General features: G+C 30.7%; 1 protein-coding gene across 2 annotated transcripts in view; it reads right to left on the bottom strand.

Annotated features, from left to right (window-relative positions):
- Positions 1-24,791, bottom strand: part of milt (trafficking kinesin-binding protein milt) — a 370,892-nt gene extending 346,101 nt beyond the window's left edge. For both annotated transcript variants that reach the window (XM_075364617.1, XM_075364618.1), the window contains exon 1: positions 24,672-24,791. The gene's annotated coding sequence lies outside the window, so the exon portion shown is untranslated. The remainder of the gene's footprint in view (positions 1-24,671) is intronic.
- Between the last annotated feature and the right edge of the window lie 254 nt (positions 24,792-25,045).

Raw genomic sequence — 25,045 nt, 5'->3', positions numbered from 1 at the left:
CAAAGGCAAAACAAAAACAATACAAAGAAAGGTTGATGAGACAAACCAAATAAAAATAATAAGAAATTGCTTTTTTCTTTATATGTGAAGAAACTAAATAAAAAGAAACTGCATTCAGAAAAAAATTAATAGGAAAAATATGCAAAAAGACACGAGAAGACATAGGAATCAGGACGGATGAACACACCAGTTTTTACAACTCCTCCAAACAATGTGTAAACAGAGTAATGAAATAAAATCAAAATAAAATACAGTAGATTTTAAAACAATCTTTTAATTATATACATATTATTTATTAAAAGAGGTGTGAAAAGATATAGAATAAAACACAAAGTTGAATTTGGTCTTCCCAAAACAGTGACCTACAAACATCAAAGGTAATCCCTCTATAGATTGGTGATCCCCTTTTACCCAACTTATCTCATCATTCTTGCGAAAAAAGGCCACATAGAATATGCAATCCACAAGGATGTGGTGCACAGTCAAGAGGCAGTCGCATCGTACGCACACGCACACACACAATGGTGCACCTCCGCTGACATCAGGTATCCGTCAGTAGCTTTGTTATGTCCTAATCGCAATCGACACAGGACTATTTCCTCTCGGCGAATTTTCCTGCATGAAGAGTCCCATGTAACACCGTGTCTTTTATGTGTCTGAGTTCATTATCCGCGGTAGCAGTCCAGTCATCTTGCCCTTCTTTGAAGTGTATGTTGATATGAATCGATGAAATCGGTAGTTGTAACTCGAGTGGAGAAAGACGGTTGGCTACAAGCATCTTTAGCAGCGGAATCCGCACGTTCATTACCCGGATTTCCACACGGCTAGGTATCCATCAGAAATTTACCTGTGTGTTGCGACGATTTAATTCAGCGATTGAGTTTATGTATTTCAGCGACAATAGGGTGTCTGAAATACAAATTCTCTATAACTTGGAGAGCACTATATGAATCGCTACAGATAAAGAAGTGACGATATTTTGATCTAATGATGTTCAAGGCCATTCTAATAGCGTTAAGTTCAGCGTTGTAGATACTAGCAATACCAGGTAGACCAAACACACAAGTTCTGTCATTTACAACAAAAGCGAATCCTACAGTATCACTCTGTTTCGACCCATCTGTATGTACTACTGCGTCTGGGTTTGTCTCTGACAGAAAATGGTAAAATGTTTGCTGAAAGACGAGAGGAGTTGTTAATTTTTTATGTACAGAGTGGTCGTAGTTAAAATTAGTGGGGTCGAGTCTCTACAAAGGATAAGTACAGGGATAGGTTGGGAAAATAGAAGGTAGGTCAAAATGTAGAAGGCACATTAATCGCCGGGTTCGGACACCCATCGGTGCTGAAGTAAGCAAATGTAATAGGTTACAAACTGCATCGTGTTATTAATATTCGTGCGATTTGGCTTTTTAAGTAAAAAGAGGTAACTAAGTGAATTAATTTATCAAACTTAAATATATTGTGACGATCCTAAGTATATAAAAGTAAAATAAGTAATTCAGTGCAAGAAAGAATGGATTTAGAGTAAAAATCCAACTAAATAAATGTTGGTTTACTTAAAAAAAGGATCGATTCAAAGAAACATAAAAAAAAGTTTGCTTTTAGTGTCGTTCTGAAATACCAACTAAGATAATAGCAGATGAAAATAGTTGCAAATTATACATCCAGATGATAAAATTTATTTTCTGAAAAAAAAAAAGATTGAAGTGGTTGTAGGGATTAAAAGCTTAGGATATCAGTAAGTTTTACATAAGTATGAAGCAGAACTCGTGTAAATATTAAAAACAATCAAAATATAAGTACTTAAAATAATAAAACGATCGTACAGTAATAGCCCGAAGAGAAGGACGAAAGAGATGAAAGCAAAGATTATAAAGGAGCTTTTGAATTCCTTTTACAAAAGCGCTTAGAAATATTAAACAATAATACTAAATAATACCGTTTTCATACAAAATAATTTAATCTGACTGCTAAACAGTATTTTATAATTCATATATAAATCGGCTTCGATTATTTTGACGATAATATATGGTATTATATATGGTATATAGTATAATATATGGTAAACGCTGAAAACTCTCTTCGAATCGTTAAGTATCACTCTGGTGTTCATGTACTAGATTATTATATAGGTACTTACTTAAATAACATACTTCCAAAAAAATAACATTTTGATATTATTTTCATTTACAATAAAACGTTAATAATTCAAACTAACTGACACTTGTTGGTTCAATTTCTTTATATATAAAAAACCTACAAAATAATAGAGCATTAGAATTAATTATAGTAAATTAACCAAGAAGTAAACGAGTTGTATTTGCATATTTCTGTTCTAAGGCAGAAAAAACTTGCAAATTGTGCATATAATTTGATAATTAATTTTTTTAAAAAGAAATACTGCTAACATAGCAATTCACCTATACAATGAGTTATAGTATAATAGTTTATATAAAAAACTATATAATTATATAGTATAATATTATATATATATATATATATATATATATATATATATATATATATATATATATATATATATATATACGTTACGGTAAATTTGATTAATCCAGCGATTAAGCATAATTACCGGTGAATTTGATTGATCGCCTACAATATCGGAGAATTAAATAAATATAAAACTATTTATTAAATTTACGGGTCATTTTACATATTCTCCATATTAACATATTTTACAAATTAAAATAACTCGACGAAAAGCAGTAATTACTGAATTTATTAAGTAAATAATCAAAATATTACTGTTAATTAGTCGAGATTAGCGAGCGAAGGTTATGTTTGGTTAGAATATCATAACGTAACTCTCGACTTGGAAGTCGAGAGTTCCAGCGTTAAAGTCCTGGTAAAGGCAATTACTTTTAAACGGATTTGAATACTACATCGTGGATACCGGTGTTCTTTGGTGGTTGGATTTCAATTAATCACACATCTCAGGAACGATCGAACTGAGCCTGTACAAGACTACACTCATACATATCATCCTCTGAAGTAATACCTGAACGGTAATTACCGGAGGCTGAACAGGAAAAAGAAAGATTATCATAACGTAACCAAACATAACCTACGCTCGCTAACCTCGTCCAATTAATGTTAAATATACAAAATTATAATGTATGTAATATCTGAAGGTGGATCCGTAGTACGCTATGGCATCCCCTCCACTGCTCTTAACATCACTCAGCGACTTCTCACACCAGCAACCAAAGTACTATATTCCGTATATTCCAAAAGTCACATAAATTGATTGCAATGACTTGCGCCATACCTAACTATAACGTCACTATTATATTAACGAAATATGTTCTGATAATTTGTTATACAAATAAAATTACTTATGTTTATTTCTTATGCTACTTATGCACATCGTGAACAAAATGTTCACGATGTATATGAATTTATTTATTTCTTGAAATTATAAAAAGTATGTTAAACTAACGATTTGCTGATGATATAGTAATTCTAGCCGAGAGTAAAAAGGATTTAGAAGAAACAATGAACGGCATAGATGAAGTCCTACGCAAGAACTATCGCATGTAAATAAACAAGAACAAAACAAAAGTAATGAAATGTATTAGAAATAACAAACATGGACCAATGAATGTGAAAATAGGAGGAGAAAAGATTATGGAGGTAGAAGAATTTTGTTATTTGGGAAGTAGAATTACTAAAGATGGACGAAGCAGGAGCGATATAAAATGCCGAATAGCACAAGCTAAACGAGCCTTCAGTAAGAAATATAATTTGTTTACATCAAAAATTAATTTAAATGTCAGGAAAAGATTTTTGAAAGTGTATGTTTGGAGTGTCGCTTTATATGGAAGTGAAACTTGGACGATCGGAGTATCTGAGAAGAAAAGATTAGAAGCTTTTGAAATGTGGTGCTGTAGGAGAATGTTAAAAATCAGATGGGTGGATAAAGTGACAAATGAAGAGGTATTGCGACAAATAGATGAAGAAAGAAGCATTTGGAAAAATATAGTTAAAAGAAGAGACAGACTTATAGGCCACATACTAAGGCATCCTGGAATAGTCACTTTAATATTGGAAGGACAGGTAGAAGGGAAAAATTGTGTAGGCATGCCACGTTTGGAATATGTAAAACAAATTGTTAGGGATGTAGGATGTAGAGGGTATACTGAAATGAAACGACTAGCACTAGATAGGGAATCTTGGAGAGCTGCATCAAACCAGTCAAATGACTGAAGACAAAAAAAAAATGTTAAACTAGGTTTTGCTATAAATACACAGTAACAATAAAGTAATACAAAAGCACATGAAATGAGTTGTTTATTTATTATAAGCTATAATGTTATGATTTCTTTGACGTGGTGCAATTATTTACGAAAATTATATCTAAATAGCCGTACGCACCAATAACTAATATTCTTTTGAACTTTGTACGCCTACAAAAACACAAAATAAAAATATTAAATTTCCAAAAAATATATATTAATAAAGTGTTAAAAAACGCGAGTAAAATTTATTACAAAAAAAAAAGAATACTACAAAGATATTAAGTCCATTGAATTTAATACAATAAACGTAAAATTAATTAAAATAAATGAATTTAATTAATTAAAACGTTAATCCGTACTGTATTTTATAAACCTATAACGTAATAATTTATATAGTTGCTCAAATAAATAAATTGAGGTAGAATAAATATACGACCAAAAAAATTTAATAATTAAACAATAAATTTAAATAAATAACAGCAAAAATAAATGAATATGGTAGAATAAAAAATTTGATATGGACACCACATGACTTTCTTGTATGCCTATAAAATTACATATACACATTTCTTTAAAATGAAAAGAACATAAATTTTATTTCAATAATAATTTATGATAGTTTTTCATATTTTTTATTGTTATTATTGAATTATTATTTATCGCAAAAATGGTAACAATCGAAGATTAATTATTAATAAATCAATACATTTAAATTAAAAAAAAAGTTAAAAAAAAAGAGATGAAATCTGATTTGAACCGATGTGTCTTCCCCTTGTTAGATCCAAATATTTCATTAATTAAATTTGTATTTGGTTATAACTCTGGAACCAATGAAAATAAGTAGTATCACTTATGATATATGGTTGAAAAGCTCTCAATGAGGGCTTATTATTGCAGAAAAAGTGAAAAATCTCAAACGTTTTAGGATTTTGGGCTTTTTTGGACACTTTTGGTTCAGTCGATTGCAATCAAAAGGGGGGGGGGGTGCAAAACTAGGTGTTACAGCAGTCCTAAATCCAACATTTCAACATTCTACAGCTAATCGTTTTTAAGTTACGCGGGATATATACGTGCGTGCGTACGTACGTACGTACAGACATCACGCCGAAACTAGTCAAAATGGATATTTCCGTTGAAATCTGAAAATCGAAATTTTTCGCGATCACAATACTTCCTTTACTTCGTACAAGGAAGTAAAAATTGTTAGCAGATCCTTTTTTAAATTAAAATGAATATGAAAATTACATGAAATCAGAAAAGAACGATGAAGGATGGTCAGAAGAAACACAGTTTTCCAGTTGTATCATGGTTAATTTGAGTAATTACCTTTTTGTTGTAGTTCATTATTTTATGAAGAAAAACAATCAAATAAATAAAAAAAATATATATTATTAATATATATTCGCATATATATCGATTAAAGAAATAAATATATGTTACAAGTACAAATAATAATAATAATAAGTACAAGTATATAATAATATAACAAGTATACATCTGACCACCACGAGACATGTACTAACGAATCGGTATTTTCCGCTAGTGATCGGTAAATTTCCGTGCATGTAAGTTACGGGGGAAGGGCACACATACACATACCAATGCCCTTTAGCAGAGTAGGATTTCAAATCATCGAAGTTGGAAGAAGTTAATGAGAAATTAACAATTAAACAGTTAATATAAATGTTAGGCAATCTTTTGCATAAATCACACGAGCATAGAATCGAATTGGGTTTAAACGTAGTAAAAAGTTTAGTTTTTAGTTTAGTTTATTTTTAGTTTCTCTTCTTCTTTTTTAAGAAGTAGTTCGGTATTAAAATTCCATAGGTTAACAGAAAGTAATTAAGAGTAAAATAAGAATCTTGATTTTTTTCCCTGTAATTATAAAGCAAGTTATTAAGAAACCCAACAGCAAAGATAACATAATTAGTGCAGTAAGAGTAAGGTTTCAATCTACATTAGCGTGAATAGTAAGAGACGAAAGATTTAGACGTAAGAGAAGAAGAATTTATCCAGCGCCCAAAATTTTTTGGGCGCTGGATAAATCTATAATGGATAAATGAAGACGTTTTACGACAACAGTAGTAAGAAAATATTGGTATATTTATCATGGATAATCGTTCATTTTAGAACTTTATAAATCCTTTTGTTCTAATATGTAGCTTAAAAACCGGTGTTAAAAACTACGATGTTTATTTTTATCTTAAGAATATTTTGAGTTACAGTTTTAAAACTACCAGAATCAATTTTGGCATTATTAAGAGAAATAAGGAAAAAATTAGCGTCTCTATATATTTAATGAGATAATAATAATTTAATGAGATAATAATAAATTTGACCTAAGTAGGTCAAATTAAAAAAATTAAATTCTGCAAGCAAAAATGATGGCGCGAACTGCTTCACGATCGTGTGATTGGACCTTTTTTCTTAGTGGAAACGGCACTAACTCAAATCTATCTGGAACTGTTTGAAGGTTTGAATACCTCCAACTTGAAGAGTTAAAGCCCGAAATCATATTCAAACAAGATGGAGCGCCGCCATACTGGGGCATATTAGCGCGTGAATCCCTGAACAACACACTCCCACCAAATCGCTGAATCAGACGCGATCGTTTGGCCACGTCGATCACCGGATATAACTCCGTGTGATTTTTTCCTACGGGGTTTCATCAAGGATAATGTATATAAAACACGTATAGTGCATATTGATAACCTCAAGGAGATGATCATTAACGCATTCGAAGTCATAGATCTAGATATTTTACAACGAACATGGTATGAAATCGATTACCGGCTGGATATTTTGCGAATTACTAACTGTGCACACACTGAATGTCTTTGATTACAGATACAATAAACATTCATTGTAAATGTTTTTAAATTCATACAACCCATTTTTGTAACTTAATAAATCACAATTTACTCAATATTAAAGTTGTTCAGATAATTCTCGGACACCCGGTATTTTGATTAAAGGCAAGGGTTCGATTAAAGTGTATATGTGTAAAAATAGCAATGGTAAACATTTGTCGAATATTATTTTCATATGTAATAAAAACTTTCCATATTACAAGGTAAAATAAAGAAGTCAAAGTTTTTTAATTTAAAAAAAATAAATAAATCCAATAGGTCTTATTGGAAAACCCTTTAGTTACAAATCGAATAACATACCGGTCAGCCTAAGATGCATAAAGAGATTTTACAATTTCTAATGTTCACTAAACATAATTTCAGTTTCATTATTAATTAGAACAACAATGCATGACTACCGTGCATTGTAGTTTCATTTTTTACACCGATATACTACCAATCTTTCTAGTAAGTCATATTAATTAACCTACATTTTTCCTTGATGATTTGTACACCTTTTAACATAAAATAATATCTATTAGCGTTTACTTTTCTATAAATATTCATAATGTACACAGAATCCTATGCAGCTGTACAAATCTTGAATTCTATTAACACACAGTAGCATTCGATCTATACACTACATCTTGTGATATTGTATATATCTTTCCCGATTAATATACATATAGGATTATCCTTTTTTTTCTTTTTCTTTGAAACAATTCAGTAAATATTATAAATTGAAATGTTTAATACTATAAATCCTTTCAAATTTTGATGCTTTTATCATCGATTGTAACTATCTAATTTTAAATACGGATAAAGCGGTTAAATTGCATTACATAGGCAGATAAAACATTGCTAATCATACGGATAGAATAACAATTAACGATAACAATATTATTATTTCTGTTTTCCACAGCGCTGAACTTCTGGATTTTTTTTGGATGAAAAATGTTCACGAGACCAAACTGATTTCATCAGCAATAAAATCAAAACATACTATTTTGCTTTGAAGCATCATAATAAAATATTAAGATTGCAATCATTATTAAATATTTATTACGCTTACGTATATTGAATGTCATAATCTTTTGGGACTCAAAAGACAACATCAAAAAGGCAGAACAAATTTTTCAAGATATAAAAATTGGCTGTTTGTTAATTGCAGCCCATAAATATGGAACACATAGACGAATATTCTGTAAATAAAGAATCGTGATTTATTCACGTGTTTATGAATATGCAAAATAATTTTCATTAACTTCTTTTAAATCATATTTATTTTTGAGTTATTTTATTTATTTAGCACCTCACCTTTACGTAATTTAATATACTATTATTTCTTCAATTTATATTTTAAATCATTAATTTTCGACTTCAACTATTTCTATTTATTATTTTATAACTAATTGTTTATTTGCATTCTGTGCAATCGCTTTGATTAAGGTTTTGCCGTGGTTTCCGGCATCCACCAGCCAAACGCTCAAGCAGTTTGTTTTTTTAATCCATTAATAAGGCACCTAACCGTTCCTTATGTGATCGATAAGAATTTACATAAAATTAACTTTTGAAATGAATTATGGAAATACTTCAATAGTTTATAACGGTAAATACTTTATGAATATAAACAAAACTGATTATAAACATCACTTTCAATTCATTTGCAAAGATTCTGAAGAACACACGTAGATCTGAAGCGCCTATTACAAATTTTCTGAAACAGCACGTACTTTCATATTTTCATTCGATTTTTTTTAAATAAACATATTTTTAATCCATAAATGTTTATAAATATATATTTAATAAAAGTCTACGGACTTTAGCTTCGGCTTTTTTTTTACTCGGTTTTAATGAATATTGAATTATCTGAATTCCTGATCAACCGGATACACGATATTAAATTGGATAATCGATATCCTACTGTCAAATTGCGGCAGCAATTCGTAGCGCAAGTCATGCAATTTGGCCGCGAAAATTACCGATGAGTAAGCTAGTGCGTTGTCGTGATGAAACAGCACTTTTTTCTTTGTCACGTGGGGCCGTGTCTATTTCAATTTCTCCTTGAAACGGCCCAATAATTCACTGCACTATTGCCCCGTGATTTCCTTCATATCCGAAAAATTCGTAGCCATGACGGCCGAAGGGGCCGTCTTGGCCTTCTCTGGTGCAGATTAGCCTAGAAAAACCCATTGTTATGATTGTCGTTTGGTCTCTGGCGTATAGTAATGGAACCAGATTTCATCAACAGTGACAACTCGACGTAAAAACTTCTGAGGATTTCGGTTGAAGAGATCCAAACACTGTTTCGAGGTTGACAGCCGTATCCGCTTGCTGTCTCAAGTAAGCAATCGCGGCATCCATCGGGCCGACATCTTTCTCATTCTTATAACGTAAAATGTTTATTGCCGATCCGTACGACACACCTACGGCCACGCACTTTCGTTCGGCGATTAGCAAGAATCATGTCATGCTGGGCGACCTGGGCGATCATCAAAAACAGATGTACGGCCACGTTTAAATTCGTTAAACCAATATCTTACAGTTGTCATGAATGATGAAGAGTCCCTATAGACGGAATCTAACTTCGCTAATATTCCTTCGCACGTTTTTCCATCCAAAAATAAAAAGCGAATTACGGATCGATATTGTTTTTTTCCCATTGTATCGAAAAACACCAAATAAGTTTAATACAAATGGTTGTCAAATAAAAACCAACCTATGAATCGGTTGAAATTGCGTATGACGTTTGATGAATGGTAGTATTACCAACTTTCTTCAGCATCGCCACCTGTCCTCAAACACGGGTACTTATTGATCCACCCTCGTACAATTATATAATGTGCAATTCTAATTACACACAAAAAAAAAATACAAAATACTGACGATCGTAAATTTGTGAAAAACAAAGCTGCCCCTAATTAATTGCAGACGTACGAATAGACATGGTATGATACATGAATAACGAGATGAAAGAGCTTTAATGTAAAACTGTTTAAGTAAAAATATATGTATAAAAATGTGGACCCAGAATTTACTATACCTACTAACTCCTATAATAATTACACGGTATTAATTAAACTGTAATAATACAATAGAATACAATAATAGTAATTAAACTATAATAATCCAGCGCTTCTTTTTGCTATCTTGATATCTCTTGACAGAATTGCAGGGAATGAATTTCTAAAAAAAAGTCATAGGTGATAGTAGCAACAGTCGGTCCAAACAAACGGGTTGGCTAAACAAATTAAAATTGTAAGAATTCAAACATACTTAAACATTATCATTTGTTCTGCATGGTGGCAGAATCCTTATGCCATAGTCTCCATCCATTTTTTATCCGAGCTTTGTCCTTCATCCCCTCGTAGTTTTCAACCTTCATCTCATCTGTTGATCTTTCTACTAAAGAAAGATCTTTTTACTGAAGGCTGCCTTTAACATTGCTATACTTCCTTTTATTTTCATTGCACTCTTCCAGTCCTCTGTCACCGTATTACCCAAATATTGGTTACCTTAAATATAATTTTTCACTTCTATTCTTCCTTCACTTGTCTTTACCGCTAAACGTTTTCTGTAGTTTACTTCCATTACTTTAGTTTTTCCTATATTTATTTTCATTCTACGCTCTTTCTTTAATTTCCTCCACGATCTTCGAAGGAAATGGATGCCATAAGCTAATATTACCATATCACATCAACAAACTTTATGAATCTTTTTTTTTGCCCTCCTATATTCTTCTTATGTCAAAAATATTTATAACAGGTAGAACTCTTCAGTCATAGTAAAAAAAAGAAAATAATAATAATTAAAATATCACTTAACCATCAACCAAACGATCACATCAACCAAATGATACCTAATCCATGATTATTTTTTAAAGATAACGCAGAATGGAATAAAAGGTTAGAAATTTATTAAGATAATTAGAAAGAAGATGATAAGTATTGTGTAGTAATCTACACAATATTCGAGTAGTAACTATAAGAGTAGAAGATAAAGCCGATTTAGAAACGAGCGAGACAAGTCCTCGTTGCTTTTCAGAACATACATGGAATAAGCGATGCAGAGACAGAACAAATTTAATAGAAGTAACTAATGGAGAAATAAAATTAAAAAAATAAGGATGATTACTAAAAATTAATTTTACTCACAATACACTGACGACAAAGCTAAACAAACTCTTCTCCCATTACAATAATTATCTTTATTATGTACGAGGTCTGTAAATTAAGTAATGGGGCCTGGTTCAGAAAAACTTTTTAATTACAGTCCAAATATACATGGACTCTTCACCTTCGAAATAGTTCCCTTGGGAAGCCACGCAACGCTTCAAACGGTTTTCCCACTCTTCATTGCAGTGTTGGAACTCAGAAAAAGGAATGTCCTTCAGATGGTCGGTTACATTTTTTTATGTTTTCTACTGTTCCAAAATGGTGTCTTTTGAGGTGTTATTTAAAGTCGAGAACAGGAAAACGTCACGGGGACTCAAGTCAGGTGAATAATGTGGTTGAGGATCTACAAGAATGTTTTTTCCAAAAACTCATTAATTGAGAGTGCAGTCTGATAAGGTGCAGTGTCATGATGCAGCATCCAGTTGTCTTTTATGGCTGGTGTCACGCGGGCAACTCTTTTCCGCAGTCTTTCAAGAATTTCTCGGTAAAAATATTGATTTACAGTCTGTCCTGTAGGCAAAAACTCCTTATGGACAATGCCATTACTATCGAAGAAACAAATTAGCATGGTTCTGATTTGCTCATTCTTGCTTTTTTGGGACGTGGCGAGTTTGAAGTGTGCCACTCCTTACTCTGCCGTTTTATTTCCGGGTCGTATTCAAATATCAAAGATTCATCACCAGTAATAACAATTTTTAGAAAATCAGGATGGTTCAATTCGCCCTAGAAGATCGCGGGGCACACTTCCACCCTGTTGTTTTTTTGTTCAACAGCGAGGTTTTTTGGGACCAATTTTGCACAAATTTTTTTCACGTTCAATTTGTTTGTCAAAATTTGATGGACTGTGGTACGGTTCAAATTAAATTGTTCTGCAATCACTGTGACAGTTAATCACCAGTCGCACCGTATCAAGTCTCTGATTAGCTCAACATTGTCGTCACTTTTTGACGTTAACGGTCTTCCAGAGCGTGGATCGTCCGCAACTCAGTTCCGGCCATCTGAAAATGCTTTAAACCACCTAAAAACTTGGGCTCATGACAGAACGTCATCTACAAATGCCCTTTTCAATTTTGAAAAAGTTTAAGTAGCATTTCACAGAGTTTAACACAAAACTTGATTGCACAACGTCGCTCATAATTAGTATCACTCATTTTTGTAACGCACAACAAAAACTCGTTTCACGAAGTTTGTTTACGTTTCACGTGGCAACAGTAGACTAAAAATAGTAATACCTAATATAAATTAGCTGTTTATATAACAATATGTTTACTAGTAACTTTACAGTGTTGCCAGTTTTTGGCTTCTAAAAAAAAAAAACTAGTTTCATTACTTTATTTACAGACCTCGTATGCATGTATAAAGTGCCACAATCACAATATACACAGCGACTGACCTGAGTCACAAGAACTTCGAAAAGTGACAGTCACCTCAAGAGTAACAAGTAACGCAAACTAAACTTAATACGGAAAGTGAGAAGTGAAGCAGTAGCCCATCGCCTCCATCACCGAGGTGAATATATTATCAATTTGGCAAGCCCATTGAAATGCAGGTGATATTAACCCCTACAAGTGATACCTTGTCTCTTTCTACCGCAGCGACTGGCTGTGTGATAAACATCATTATTTTCAGAGAAAAACAATTATACATAACCTCTTACTCCAGATGCTTTACGTGCAACATAACTGTAAGGATGAAACAGCAGATATTAAATAAATAACAAATTAATCTACCTCATTCTGCAGTGAAACAATGTATAATGTACCTGGCTTTAATTCAGTAAGGGTATATCTTAATATAGGTATAACCAGGAACATCAAAACTGCCATTACATAGATCTTTATATATTGCCATTAGATAGATGTAGTTTGTAAAACCCCGCATAAATTAAATAAATATCACACACACACGTGCGCGCGCAAATTTTTGTTAATTTTTTCTGGTAATTAATATACTACAGTTGCATTGTTATCAAGTATCCGCTGTTTTATTTTTTTATATTTCCAATAAGAATAATAACGTTCATTATGACTATTTCATGAAAAAAAAATTATATTCATTTTTCTTTATGGGCGTTTTTAATTTTTAAGTATTTTTATCATTTTTACTATTACGAATTCTTATCCAGTTTTTTAAATTTATCCATTCATCTCTTTTCCAAATTAAGCATTACCATATTTTAAATACACAGCTGTATAATTTTATCGGCAATGTTTTAATTTCTTATTCCCTAACTTATTTATTAAATATCTTTATTATTAACTAAATGATTAATTTTACTGTTTTTAAACTAATTTAATGAATACATTTTGTTATATTTTCTAGTATATGAGTACATATCCATAAATATAAAACATGTTGTGCGTGATTCTTAATCAACGCCCAGCAAAAACTACTGTAGATAAATCGATGAAAATTTATATACAAATTCTTACGATGTAAGTAAGAAAGGATTTTTTGAAATTCAGAATTTAAAGGGTTAAAATGGAGTAACAGTGAATTTTACTTTTTTTCAATTTCTCGGTAACATGAAAATATCAACTTGACTGTTGGCGAGTGTAATCTTCATTTGAATATCTAAAAACCAATTTATAGATTTTTCGAAATTCGACCTTGAAAGGAGTGAAAAAAGGGGGAAAAATCTTAACAATGATTGCAAATTTTCTCCTTTTCCTACTATACTAAATGAAATATTCACTGGATTTGGGCCTCCAGTAAATATCTAAAAACTATTTCCGGTTTTTTTTTAATTTCTACTTTTTAAGGGATGCGACTGCATACGGCACGGCGGCTCAACCAACACAGCCACTGCCACTATTACTACTCTATGTGCGATGCGAGCTGCTGCACCTGCCTCCGGTTGATTACTTGACTTAAAAAAATAAAATACACACAGTGACGGGAGACGCATGAAACCAATGAAGTCGCGGGATGCTAGTATGTGGTACATGATGGTACTTTTTCCAAATAATTTAAGATATTTTTCATTCTGACTGTCAAGAGTATTTTCACGTAAAAATTCTAGAAAATTAGTCTGAAAATAGAAAAAAAATATATATATATAACTGCACTCTTGAGATTTAAAGTTTGTGTATCAATCTATTCAAAACCATTTCTTCGCATTACTTTTTACAATTTTACCTAGTCAAAGTTTTCAATTTGGCGAGTTGGCATATCTTGTAAATTTTTTCATACGAGTTTTTTTTTTTGTAGGAGTAATCCATATTTTAAATTAATAAAAAAAAAGAATGAATTTTAAAATAATAGTAAAACCTAAAATAAAATGTATACTAAAATGTTCTGAGTAGTACTTTGTCAATTATTGTTTAAATTTTTTACTTCAAGTTTGTGCCAAATTTATAAATAAATAACGATTACTTATTTTAAATAATAACAAACTGTACAAAGTAAAGATTAAAGGAAGAATTTTAAAAAAATCTTCTTTGACAGTTTGGTGTTTTTTAACTTTTTTTATTTACTTGTGTTTTACACTTAACCAAAGGCCCAATTTCAATGATTAATAAGATTTTGTTGATAAAGTTCATCCGGTAATTCAATTGTATGTTTTATTCTAGTAACGAAAAATCTTTTATCATTCCTTACATAAATGTATATAAACTGATTTAATTACACGTACACAAGAAAATAAAACAAAATGTATTAATTAAATCAGTTCATAAACTGTACAAGTAATTATTTAATTAATTACACATCAAATAAGTACGAAAAAAAGACAGCATTACACCAATAACAGTACACAACTTTGAATTCAAACTACGGTAATATGCTTCATTGTAAAACAAATAAATGAGCGATTTAAAAAAGTTTCAAAGAAAAATTTTAGTAGTAAATATGATAACCGTTAAAAAAAAAATACAGAAGAAGCAATGTAAATTTGTTTTGAAAAAATGTACCTTTATTGCGAATACATAAAAAAATACATATTACTCGCAATATAAGTATATATATTAATTATTAGCATAAAAAGAAATAATATTAAAATCTTGAATAACTGAAGCAATGAAAAGCTAGTAAAAAAAAAAGTTTCACAAAACATCCAATATCTCTGATCCAACAGTATCTCTCATCCAGTATCTAAAATCTATCTGAACATTTTTTAAAGAAATTCCTTTACACAGAATATTTCTACAGTTTAGATACAAGATGGAAGAGAAATTAATGTTTTTTATTTATTTTTTTATTATTGAAAATTTGTTTCTTTTACTAAGATTTCAGTCAATATATTTATAAGAAAAGTATTTTAATGTGTTATTTCATTTTGGTATCCAGGAGGATCTAATAATTAAAAACATGATCAATTAACGAGTAACAAAATTAAAATATTACAATTTGTACATCGTTGATTAATTGATTTCCATAGTTTTTAAGTTTAAACTACGAGAGAGACACCTTCAAAACATTACACGTTCCGTTATATAATGGAGGGACCAATAAGTCCAAATATCATGATTATTCGTAATTCACTTATTTTAATGATTACACTGACATACAAAAAAAAAGGATTTTAATGTTTCTCCAAGTGTGATTTCTGCATTGTTTTTTTCCCGTAGATTACAGTTCTGTAAACATCTTTCTATCCCCCTCAGTTTAATAGAAGTGGCATATATTAAAAGTCTATACAAATTAATATAATTAATGTAAGAGATGCCATACAATAACATTAAAACTTCTTAGCAGATGCTCTCCTTTTGTAAGTAGCCTCAGGTACAGCTCAGTAAATCTGTTGGCATATTAACACTTAATTTGCCTTTGTAACGGCTATCCGATGCTAAAATATCCTGGTAGAAACATTCACAGTATTCATCGCATACTACCCCAAGGAAGAAAACCAAATGTGAATGCACGGAATGGGACTTTTAGTGACATATTACATTCCGTAGGCCTTTATAAATTTATCACTTTATCTACAACATCCTAGTAATTTTTTGATTTATGGACACCCACAAAAAGTTTCCAAGTGTCTTTAAATGCTGTCCAAGCAGAAAATTCTACATCGGTCAACAGAGTTAAACATTTCGTCTGACAGATTTCTTTATTTGTGGGCCGACAAAAAATTCCTTCTTTAATTTTTCTTTTGGCTTACTTTTGTAAATTACTGCCTTACGTACAAGAATCCTCGACTTCTTTTTCACAGCTTTTCAAAATTTTTCATTAATCCCGGTTTGATAATAAAGAGAGGTAAAAATATTTTTTTCTGGTTTAATTGGCTCGTGAATAATGTTTATTTCACTGCGAGTTAATTTCTCACGTTTCTTCCGCTGTTTTAATACATAATGCTGATCCCTAACTTGGCTGTCTCGTTCACACATAAAATAACATTTAACTGTATGCCTAACAAAAGAGCTATTACTTTTAAATTTTATAATTTATTTTTCCAATAATGGGTCAATTCATATCAAATAAACCGATTTAGTTTGTAAAGGTTGCTTGAAAACTTAATTATTTTTTTAGCTAGGTTTATACTATACTCAAGAGAGTTGAAAATAGTTATTCATTAATTTTTTTAGACGTTCGGTTTTTCTGAGCAGCCATTTTGTACTGGTGCATCAGCCCATTTTTCATCTTACAGAGGTTTGTGTTAAATGCTGTAGCTTCTTGGTTTTTAAAGATATTCAGTTCAAACAAAAACCATGTTAAAGAGCATAAAATGTACAATATTTTCTGTCCAATATATTTATGCCTACTTAATTGAAAACAAACAAAAAAATTGCTTATGTTAATGTTTTCAAACTAAAAACCTTTTCGTTTAAAATTAAAAATAAAACTAAAGCTCACCTTAAATTTTTTTCTTGGATATAGTCTTTACAGTATACTACTTCCCTAAAAAGTTTCAGGCCTTAGAGGTACATCCTTTTTTTTTAACGGGCCTTCAAATACAGCGATTTTTCTAAAAATCTGGTATTTTTTATCTGAAATATCTCAGAAAGGATAAACTTAAAAATTTTCAGGAAATATTCTTTCATTGGGTTGGAAAAAGTGTAAAATTTCATCACGTACTATTAATTTTTAAATTTAGCTAAAATTTCAAAAGCCGTATTAAGTGCAGATACTACACTGCTCAAAAATCTAAATACCACATAAGTAATATTAAGCAATTTTTTGTTAACTTACGGTTCACAATGTGGAGTGTACACACGCATGCGCGCACCTGAATGCATTAGCAGTGGTGGGGAGTCTACAAGTTCAACCTGAACGCACTGATTGGTAGCTGTACACTATCAAGCAGCTGCATTCAGGCCTGAACTTGTTAAGACTCCCACCACTGCCAATGCATTCAGCTCTGGACAAGTAGACTTCCCACCACACAATTAGGGTACAGACCACGGCTCTGGCTACCTTAATGATTCATAGCTGTTTTTATCTTTATTGTGGAGTTAACTTGTGAAATATTAATGTTTTGTTTTTCAGGTTATGTGACATTTTTTATTATTTTGGAGTGTTCTGTAGGATTATTAACTGGTGAATTGTGTCATATACCTGATTACCAGCCTTTTTCTAAGAAAATATATAAATTAAGTGATTTGGGGGAGTGAACAATTATTATTGGAACTTTGATTATCAAATGAACTAGAAATTATTTGTAACAGTCATAAAATTAAGTACTTTAATAAGTACCATCATATATTTGGAAGAAATCCTCTAAGTATTCACAAAAAGCCTATAAGAAGAGGTATAAGATAAATATTTCTTGAACATTTACAAAACAAAAGAAGCAAAATGTTCCTGTTAATTTAATCCCTGATAAATCACTTTGTCCTAACCCACTGGGTTGGTCTAGTGGTAAACGCATCTTCCCAAATCAGCTGATTTGGAAGTCGAGAGTTCCAGCATTCAAGTCCTAGTAAAGCCAGTTATTTTTACACAGATTTGAATACTAAAAGGTGGATACGAGTGTTTTTTGGTGGTTGGGTTTCAATTAACCACACATCTCAGGAATGGTTGAACTGAGACTGTACACGACTATACTTTATTTACACTCATACATATCATCCTCATTCATCTTCTGAAGCATTATCTGAAAGGTAATTATCGAGGCTAAACAGGAAAAAGAAAGAAAATCACTTGTCCTACATGTAATATAAAAATTTTTGGTGTAGTTATAGAAGAAAAGACAAGTGACATTGACATAGATTACCAACCAGAAACACACATTGAAAAATCCTTCGTTGATGCAGCTATTAGTTTAAATTTAGTAGATACAATTTGCAAATCATTGAATCTATCCCCTGCATCCAAAATAATAAAACTGAGAAAACGTCAAGACAGCAGTAAAAACTAAAACAGAAAAAAAAAGTTCAACTGTCAAAAGAAAATTAGCTTCTTCTTTCAAGAAGAGCTTGTCTGATGAAGAGGAAAAAGATAAAAAAAGGTGAAGATTTGTCAAATGAATACAAGAAACTGATTGAACAGTTAAAAGAAAAATGTAAATTAGCTAAAAAAGAAGAAAAAAGATCATCAGTCTTTTACCAAGCTCTTGGTCTAAACAAAGGATATGTGAAGAACTTAATGTAACAGACTATCAAGTATGGTTATCACGGAACTTATTGAAAACTCAAGGTAAGTTGCCAGATTTAAAATAGAAGGATGGCAACAAGTTAAGTGACAAAGTTGTTAGTGATATCATTAAGTTTTACGAAGATGATGACAACAGTCGATTGTACCCTGGAAAAAAGGAATGTGTATCGTTGGGTCACAAAGTTTACAAAAAAAGAAGATTAATATTGTATTCTTTGAATGAGTTATTTGTTAGTTTTAAACAAAAATACTGTATCATAAAATTGGTAGATCAGTTTTTAGCTCCTTAAGGCCTAAGTGGTGTATGTTTCCCAGAGAACTTCACATTTGTCCTACAAGACGAAATTCAAAGTTTTCATTAGTCCAATCAACAAGCAAGCTTACGTCCCTAGTGTTTTACTACAGAAAAGATGATGAACACAAGATTTACTGCAAGAGCTTATATGTTGTAAGTGACAACTTGGAGGACAACACCGCTATTGTACACTCTTTTCAAAAATACTTTGTTGAAGAAGTTAAAAAATAATCTATTTCAGTGATGGAGCCAGCAGTCAATATAAAACAAAAAAAAAAACTTTAGCAACATGTCACCACAGATGTTTTTGCTTCCTCACATGGCAAAAATTCTTGTGATGGAATCAGTGGCTCCACAAAAAGAGCTGTGACCAAGGCTAGCTTGCAGTGACCATACAGCAATCAAATTTTAACAGCTGAAGATATGTACAGAATATTTCTTGATATTGCAACAAGGGTAAATTTTATATATGTAACATCAGAAGAAGTTCAATCAAACAGCTTGAAATTACAGAAAAGGTTTGATAGTTACATACGAATACCAAATACAAGGTCATATCATAGATTTGTACCTCCAAGTTAAACAGATTAGATGTTACGTGTACTCAGAATCAGAAAAACTTACTAATTGCAGCACTTAAGTACTTCCAGATAATGTATTTTCATTTGAAAAAATGATACAGTAGGATTCATTTATGACAATAAATGGTGGAGCAAAAGAATTGAGGAAACAGCAGAGAAAAACAACAACCTCTTTATTCACTTGTTCTATCCACATGGGGTCCAAGAACCTCTTTCGAAGCCTCTAAAAATGACAAAGTGTGGGATCTAATCAGTAAGGTACTACGGAAACTTATGCCAACAGAATTCACAACTGTAACAAGTCATACTTTCAACATAAGTGAAAAATTGTGTACAAAAATTAGTCAACTTTTTACGACAATTTCTTAAGAGCAGCTATGAAATGACAATATATAACACACAGTGTCTTTTCTTCTATTAAGATTGTAAACAGCATAAGTATAACAGTGTGTAAATAAAAATAAATATAATGTATTTTTTTGATTTTTACTACAAGCAATGTAATATCTGCACTTATTAGCGCTTCCTGTAATTTTAGCTATATTTAAAAATGTATAACTAGAAAACTAATAAAGTTTCAGTGATGAAATTTTAAACACTTATTACAACCCCAATGAAAGAATATTTCCTGAAAATTTTGGATTTTTTTAAGTGTGTCCCTTCTGAGATATTTCAGATTGAAAATACCTGATTTTAGAAAAATTGCAATATTTGAAGACCCACATTAAAAAAAGGATGTAATTAAGGCCTGAAATGCTACAGGGAAGTAGTGTACTATAAACACTATATGCAGAAAAAAAAATTGAAGGCAAGTCTTAGTTTTATCTTTAACATTTTTAATTTTAAAAGAGAAGGTTTTTAATTAGAAAACATTAACATTTAAGCAACTTTTTTGTTTTTTTACAGTTAAGTAGGCCTAAATATATGCTGGATAGATAGTACATTTTATGCTCTTTAACATGGTTTTTGTTTGAACTGAGTATCTCTAAAAACCAAGAAGCTACAGCCTTTAATACAAACCTCTGTAAAATGAAAAATAGGCTGATACACAAATACAAAATGGCTGCTAAAAAAAACCTGAACATCTAAAAAAATTAATGAATACCTGTTTTCAACTCTCTGAGTATAATACAAACTTAGATAAAAAAATTTGTCAGCAACCATCGTTGGTTGATTTGATATGGATTGACCCTAACAGTTTTCATAACATCATGCTTTTCTTACATATAATTCCATAACAGACCAATACCAAAGGATATTTATTACAATTGTAAACCAGAACTGCTTTTAACCTATACTTTGAGGAATCTATGAAAAACACCACTTCTCAGGTTCATAAACTTGTCTAGCTGTAACATAAGCTCATTGATATTTGAACAAGTAACTTTCTTCAGCAAAATCTTTCTGTGGAGTATTGCAGTCTAGATTATTATAAAGTAAACATTGCAATCTTGTTCCAAAAATTTCCAACAGTCATTTAACTCACTTTGTGATATAAGATGTGGCACACTGGATTGTAATTCAAAATCTGTTTCGTGATTGACTTCTTCCATTATATCACCTTCTTCATCACTGTTTTCAGGAACCTCAGAACTAGAATGAATTCACCAAGGTACAGGTCTGATTGGGGAAGTCAATGAAGGATAGAGCACAGTATGTTTAGACTTCTTAGAAATTCCAGACACATTAGTTAAACAGAAATAACATCGGTTAAGTGATCTTTTGATTCACACCAAATGGCAATGCCTTTCCTGTACTCTTTAGTCATCCTCTTCAGTAGGCCACATAAACTTCTACCTATTATATGATGAGCCTTTTCTTTTCTTTTTCCTGTTTAGCCTCCGGTAATTACCTTTCGGATAATACTTCAGAGGATGATATGTATGAGTGTAAATGAAGTGTAGTCTTGTACAATCTCAGTTCGACCATCCCTGAGATGTGTGGTTAATTGAAATCCAACCACCAAAGAACACCAGTATCCACAATCTTGTATTCAAATCCGTGTAAAAATAACTGACTTTACTAGGAATTGAATACTGGAACTCTCAACTTCCAAATCAGCTGATCTGGGAAGACGCGTTCACCACTAGACCAACCCGATGGGTTATATATGATGAGCCTGTCTTATCCTGATCACCCACTTTACAATCAAAGAACAATTTATAAGATTTTTTTTTCTTAAAGGTGTAATGTTTTTCGTATATGATTTTATAATGAAATCATAACTTATGTAACAAAAACTTTCCGAGTAATTCTAATACACTACAAGTACATATGCTTAGGATCAGGAAAACATAAGATCTAAATTTCAGAAAGCAGGTTTGGGAAGGTGGTAACCTGTGCAAGGTCAAAGTCTGTTCCATGTTATCAGTACTCTAGTCAATTAGCAATCAGCTTTTTATGTTATAGTGACCTGTTCAGATGCTAAACCGTTATGTGAAAAGGTTAAGAGGTTTATTGGAGAGAGAGATAGACATTAAACTAACCTTAATAGTCTTCTGAGTTGGACTAATGATTCAGCCATTGAAGATGACAAATGGTGCTTATGCATCACACATAATTAATTTCACAGAACATGTAACATAGCCTCTCTCTGTAATGACTTTAATTCCATTTAAACATAAATTAGGCTAAGCGTTCTACAAGATGGTGTTAAGTACTGCCATATCTTAACAGGTAACCAACAAAATGATAGCTAATTGAGTACTGATAACATGAACGGACTTTTGACATTGCACAGGTCACTCACTGAGCAAACCTGTTTTCTGATATTTAGATCTTGTGTTTTCCTGATCCTAACTTATCTATGGTATATTAAAGTATGAACAAAATAAAAGTTGATCAAGTAATGATCAGAATTATCACTATCCAAATCATTTACACACTGAGACAATCTGAGACTTCATTGTTCACTCAATATTACACTGACCGAGGAGATTATATTATTAAAAGAAGTAGGCTAACAAAGCAGATAATCTTTGTGTTGTTTTGAATTGTAAGACATGAATCTTGTTCATGTATGTTTTCGTAGAGGTATTATGTATGATTTTTGTGATATGACTACAAGTTATTATTTCATGGTTAACAACTGATTAATATAGTTAAAAACACATATTAAGAATATAAATACAAAATATTCACATAAGATAAAAAACAAACATGTATGATCATGCATTATACCTAACAATTTTCAAAATTTAAATTTTAGGATATTTCCAAAAACATAGGGCGATGGAAAAATTCTGATTTCAGATTCATTTTCAGCATTTAAAAAATTGTCTGATGTCATGTAGCACATGTTAAGAAACAAAAATTATGTTAATCAATGTTATCCATTCTGCAAAAAAAATTACAATATAATGTTCATATATAAGAACAGCTACCTGTAATCATTTACTATGCTTTTTTCATTATAATCGTTCACTAATTCTATATAGAAAAAGAGAAAATAATAATTTTATAGGCTGAAAAATAAGATTTAAAAAGCAGGTTTTATTTGTAATGCTAATTTTACAAGACAAGAGTATAGAAATTAAAAGGAATTAAAGTTTCAACATATAAATAATACTCATTAAAAGAAAAAAATACTAGAAGGAAAATGGTGATCTATATCAACTGGGATTTACTAAAAATGTTGCTATACAAACATTTAACAATAGGCTTAAGCAAGCCTACATTAATCACATCAATATATTTACCTCAGAAACACTAATTTGTAATCTTGTCTTTGCAGTTTATGAAATAAGCATTCACAATTAATATCACCGAAATAATTACGGCACAGACTATTACATTATTTTCATGATTTTATTGTACGGTAATTATTTTAAGCATGGGAAGATTTATAATTACAACTGAAATTTAAAAAAAACGAAGTAAATTACTTTAAAATGACATCTAATAAGTAAAAACTATACAATAAAGTTACAATTATTTATTAATAATAATAATGCATTTAACTTTAAGCTCCAAACCTAATTTTTTATATTTTTACAACTTTTTAATCCAAAGCCAAATGATTTTATAAATGTAATAAATGCGAGTTTAATCTTTTGTACATATAGTCTAGTTATAAAGAAAAATAAAAGTTAAAGGAAGATGAAGTCAACGGAAGATGTACCAAAACTACTAAAAAAAACTGAGCCTATAATTTGAGAAAAAAAGTAAACTTGATACATCAACATCAAAGCTAGCCAATTAACTGGCATCTCTTCTAATTAATCTCTCTTTTTTCTTCATGATGCATAACAAAAGTACATTAAACTTCAATAATCAAACTAATGAAACAGCAAACTTAGTAAAAAAATAAAATTACTGTGTGCAAAATTAAATGTGATAGGTTTAATATTCTTTAATAATTAATGTGAGATTACTCTAATAACCTTTTAACACTATCAATTTTGGGAGGAATTAAAAGAATATATTTATTGGGAATAAATATTATTTTCTGAACAGTCAACAAACGAGTCCTCCAATCAATTATTCATTGGAACTCTATTCATTTTTTTATGCAAGTACAAAATGAAATTCACAATCAATATAAAATGTAATTCACTATTAACTATAATTTTTATTCCATCTTCAGCGACGAAACAGATTATAAAGCTTAATTCATCAGTTTAGTTATTTTTATATACATATACTTTTTTAATGACAAAAAATTGATTAATCGTGATGATTTAACAATTCATGCTATTATATACGTTTCTTTAACATTTTTCGATAGTTCACAATAATATGTTAACTCAGCATAATTGTTACATTATTAAATAACATTTTTGAATCGCACAGAATTCAAATTTATTTGATTTCTGAACTATGTGCACAGCTGGTGTATTGAACAGTTAGGTTATTCAAAGTTATCGAAATCGAAAGTGGGTCTAGGCCAATTTAAATTAATATTGCGTTCTTCCGATTGCATTATACAAAAATTACTTAACATGCAAATTTTACCTACACGCCAAAATTAAAACAAAACTTACCAAAATGAAACATTATTATTAAATATATCCCATTAAACGAAAATTGCAACCACACTGTAACTGCTAGCAATAAAATTTTATCACAAACTGATGGACCTGCGCTTGTACACGCTATTGCAGCCAACATAGCCTCGATAAAATATTTACTTTTTAACGTATATTAACTTTAACAGCACATTTAACGATTATAAACAGAAGCATCTGAAGGTTTTCATTCAAAAAAGATAACATAAAAAGAAGTAAATTTTGTCATTTTTTTCTTTTAACAAACAGACCAGAGTAAAAAACAGATGCTTTACACAAAATTTAAAAAAATAAAATTATACTCTTGTTTATATATTAAAAAAAATTTTAATTAAAATATTAACCCCACT

This window comes from Lycorma delicatula, chromosome 4, assembly GCF_047948215.1.
Source record: "Lycorma delicatula isolate Av1 chromosome 4, ASM4794821v1, whole genome shotgun sequence".
Lineage (NCBI taxonomy): Eukaryota > Metazoa > Arthropoda > Insecta > Hemiptera > Fulgoridae > Lycorma > Lycorma delicatula.
The sequence above is the reverse complement of the archived record's forward strand: the minus strand, read 5'-3'. Positions and strand labels throughout refer to the sequence as shown.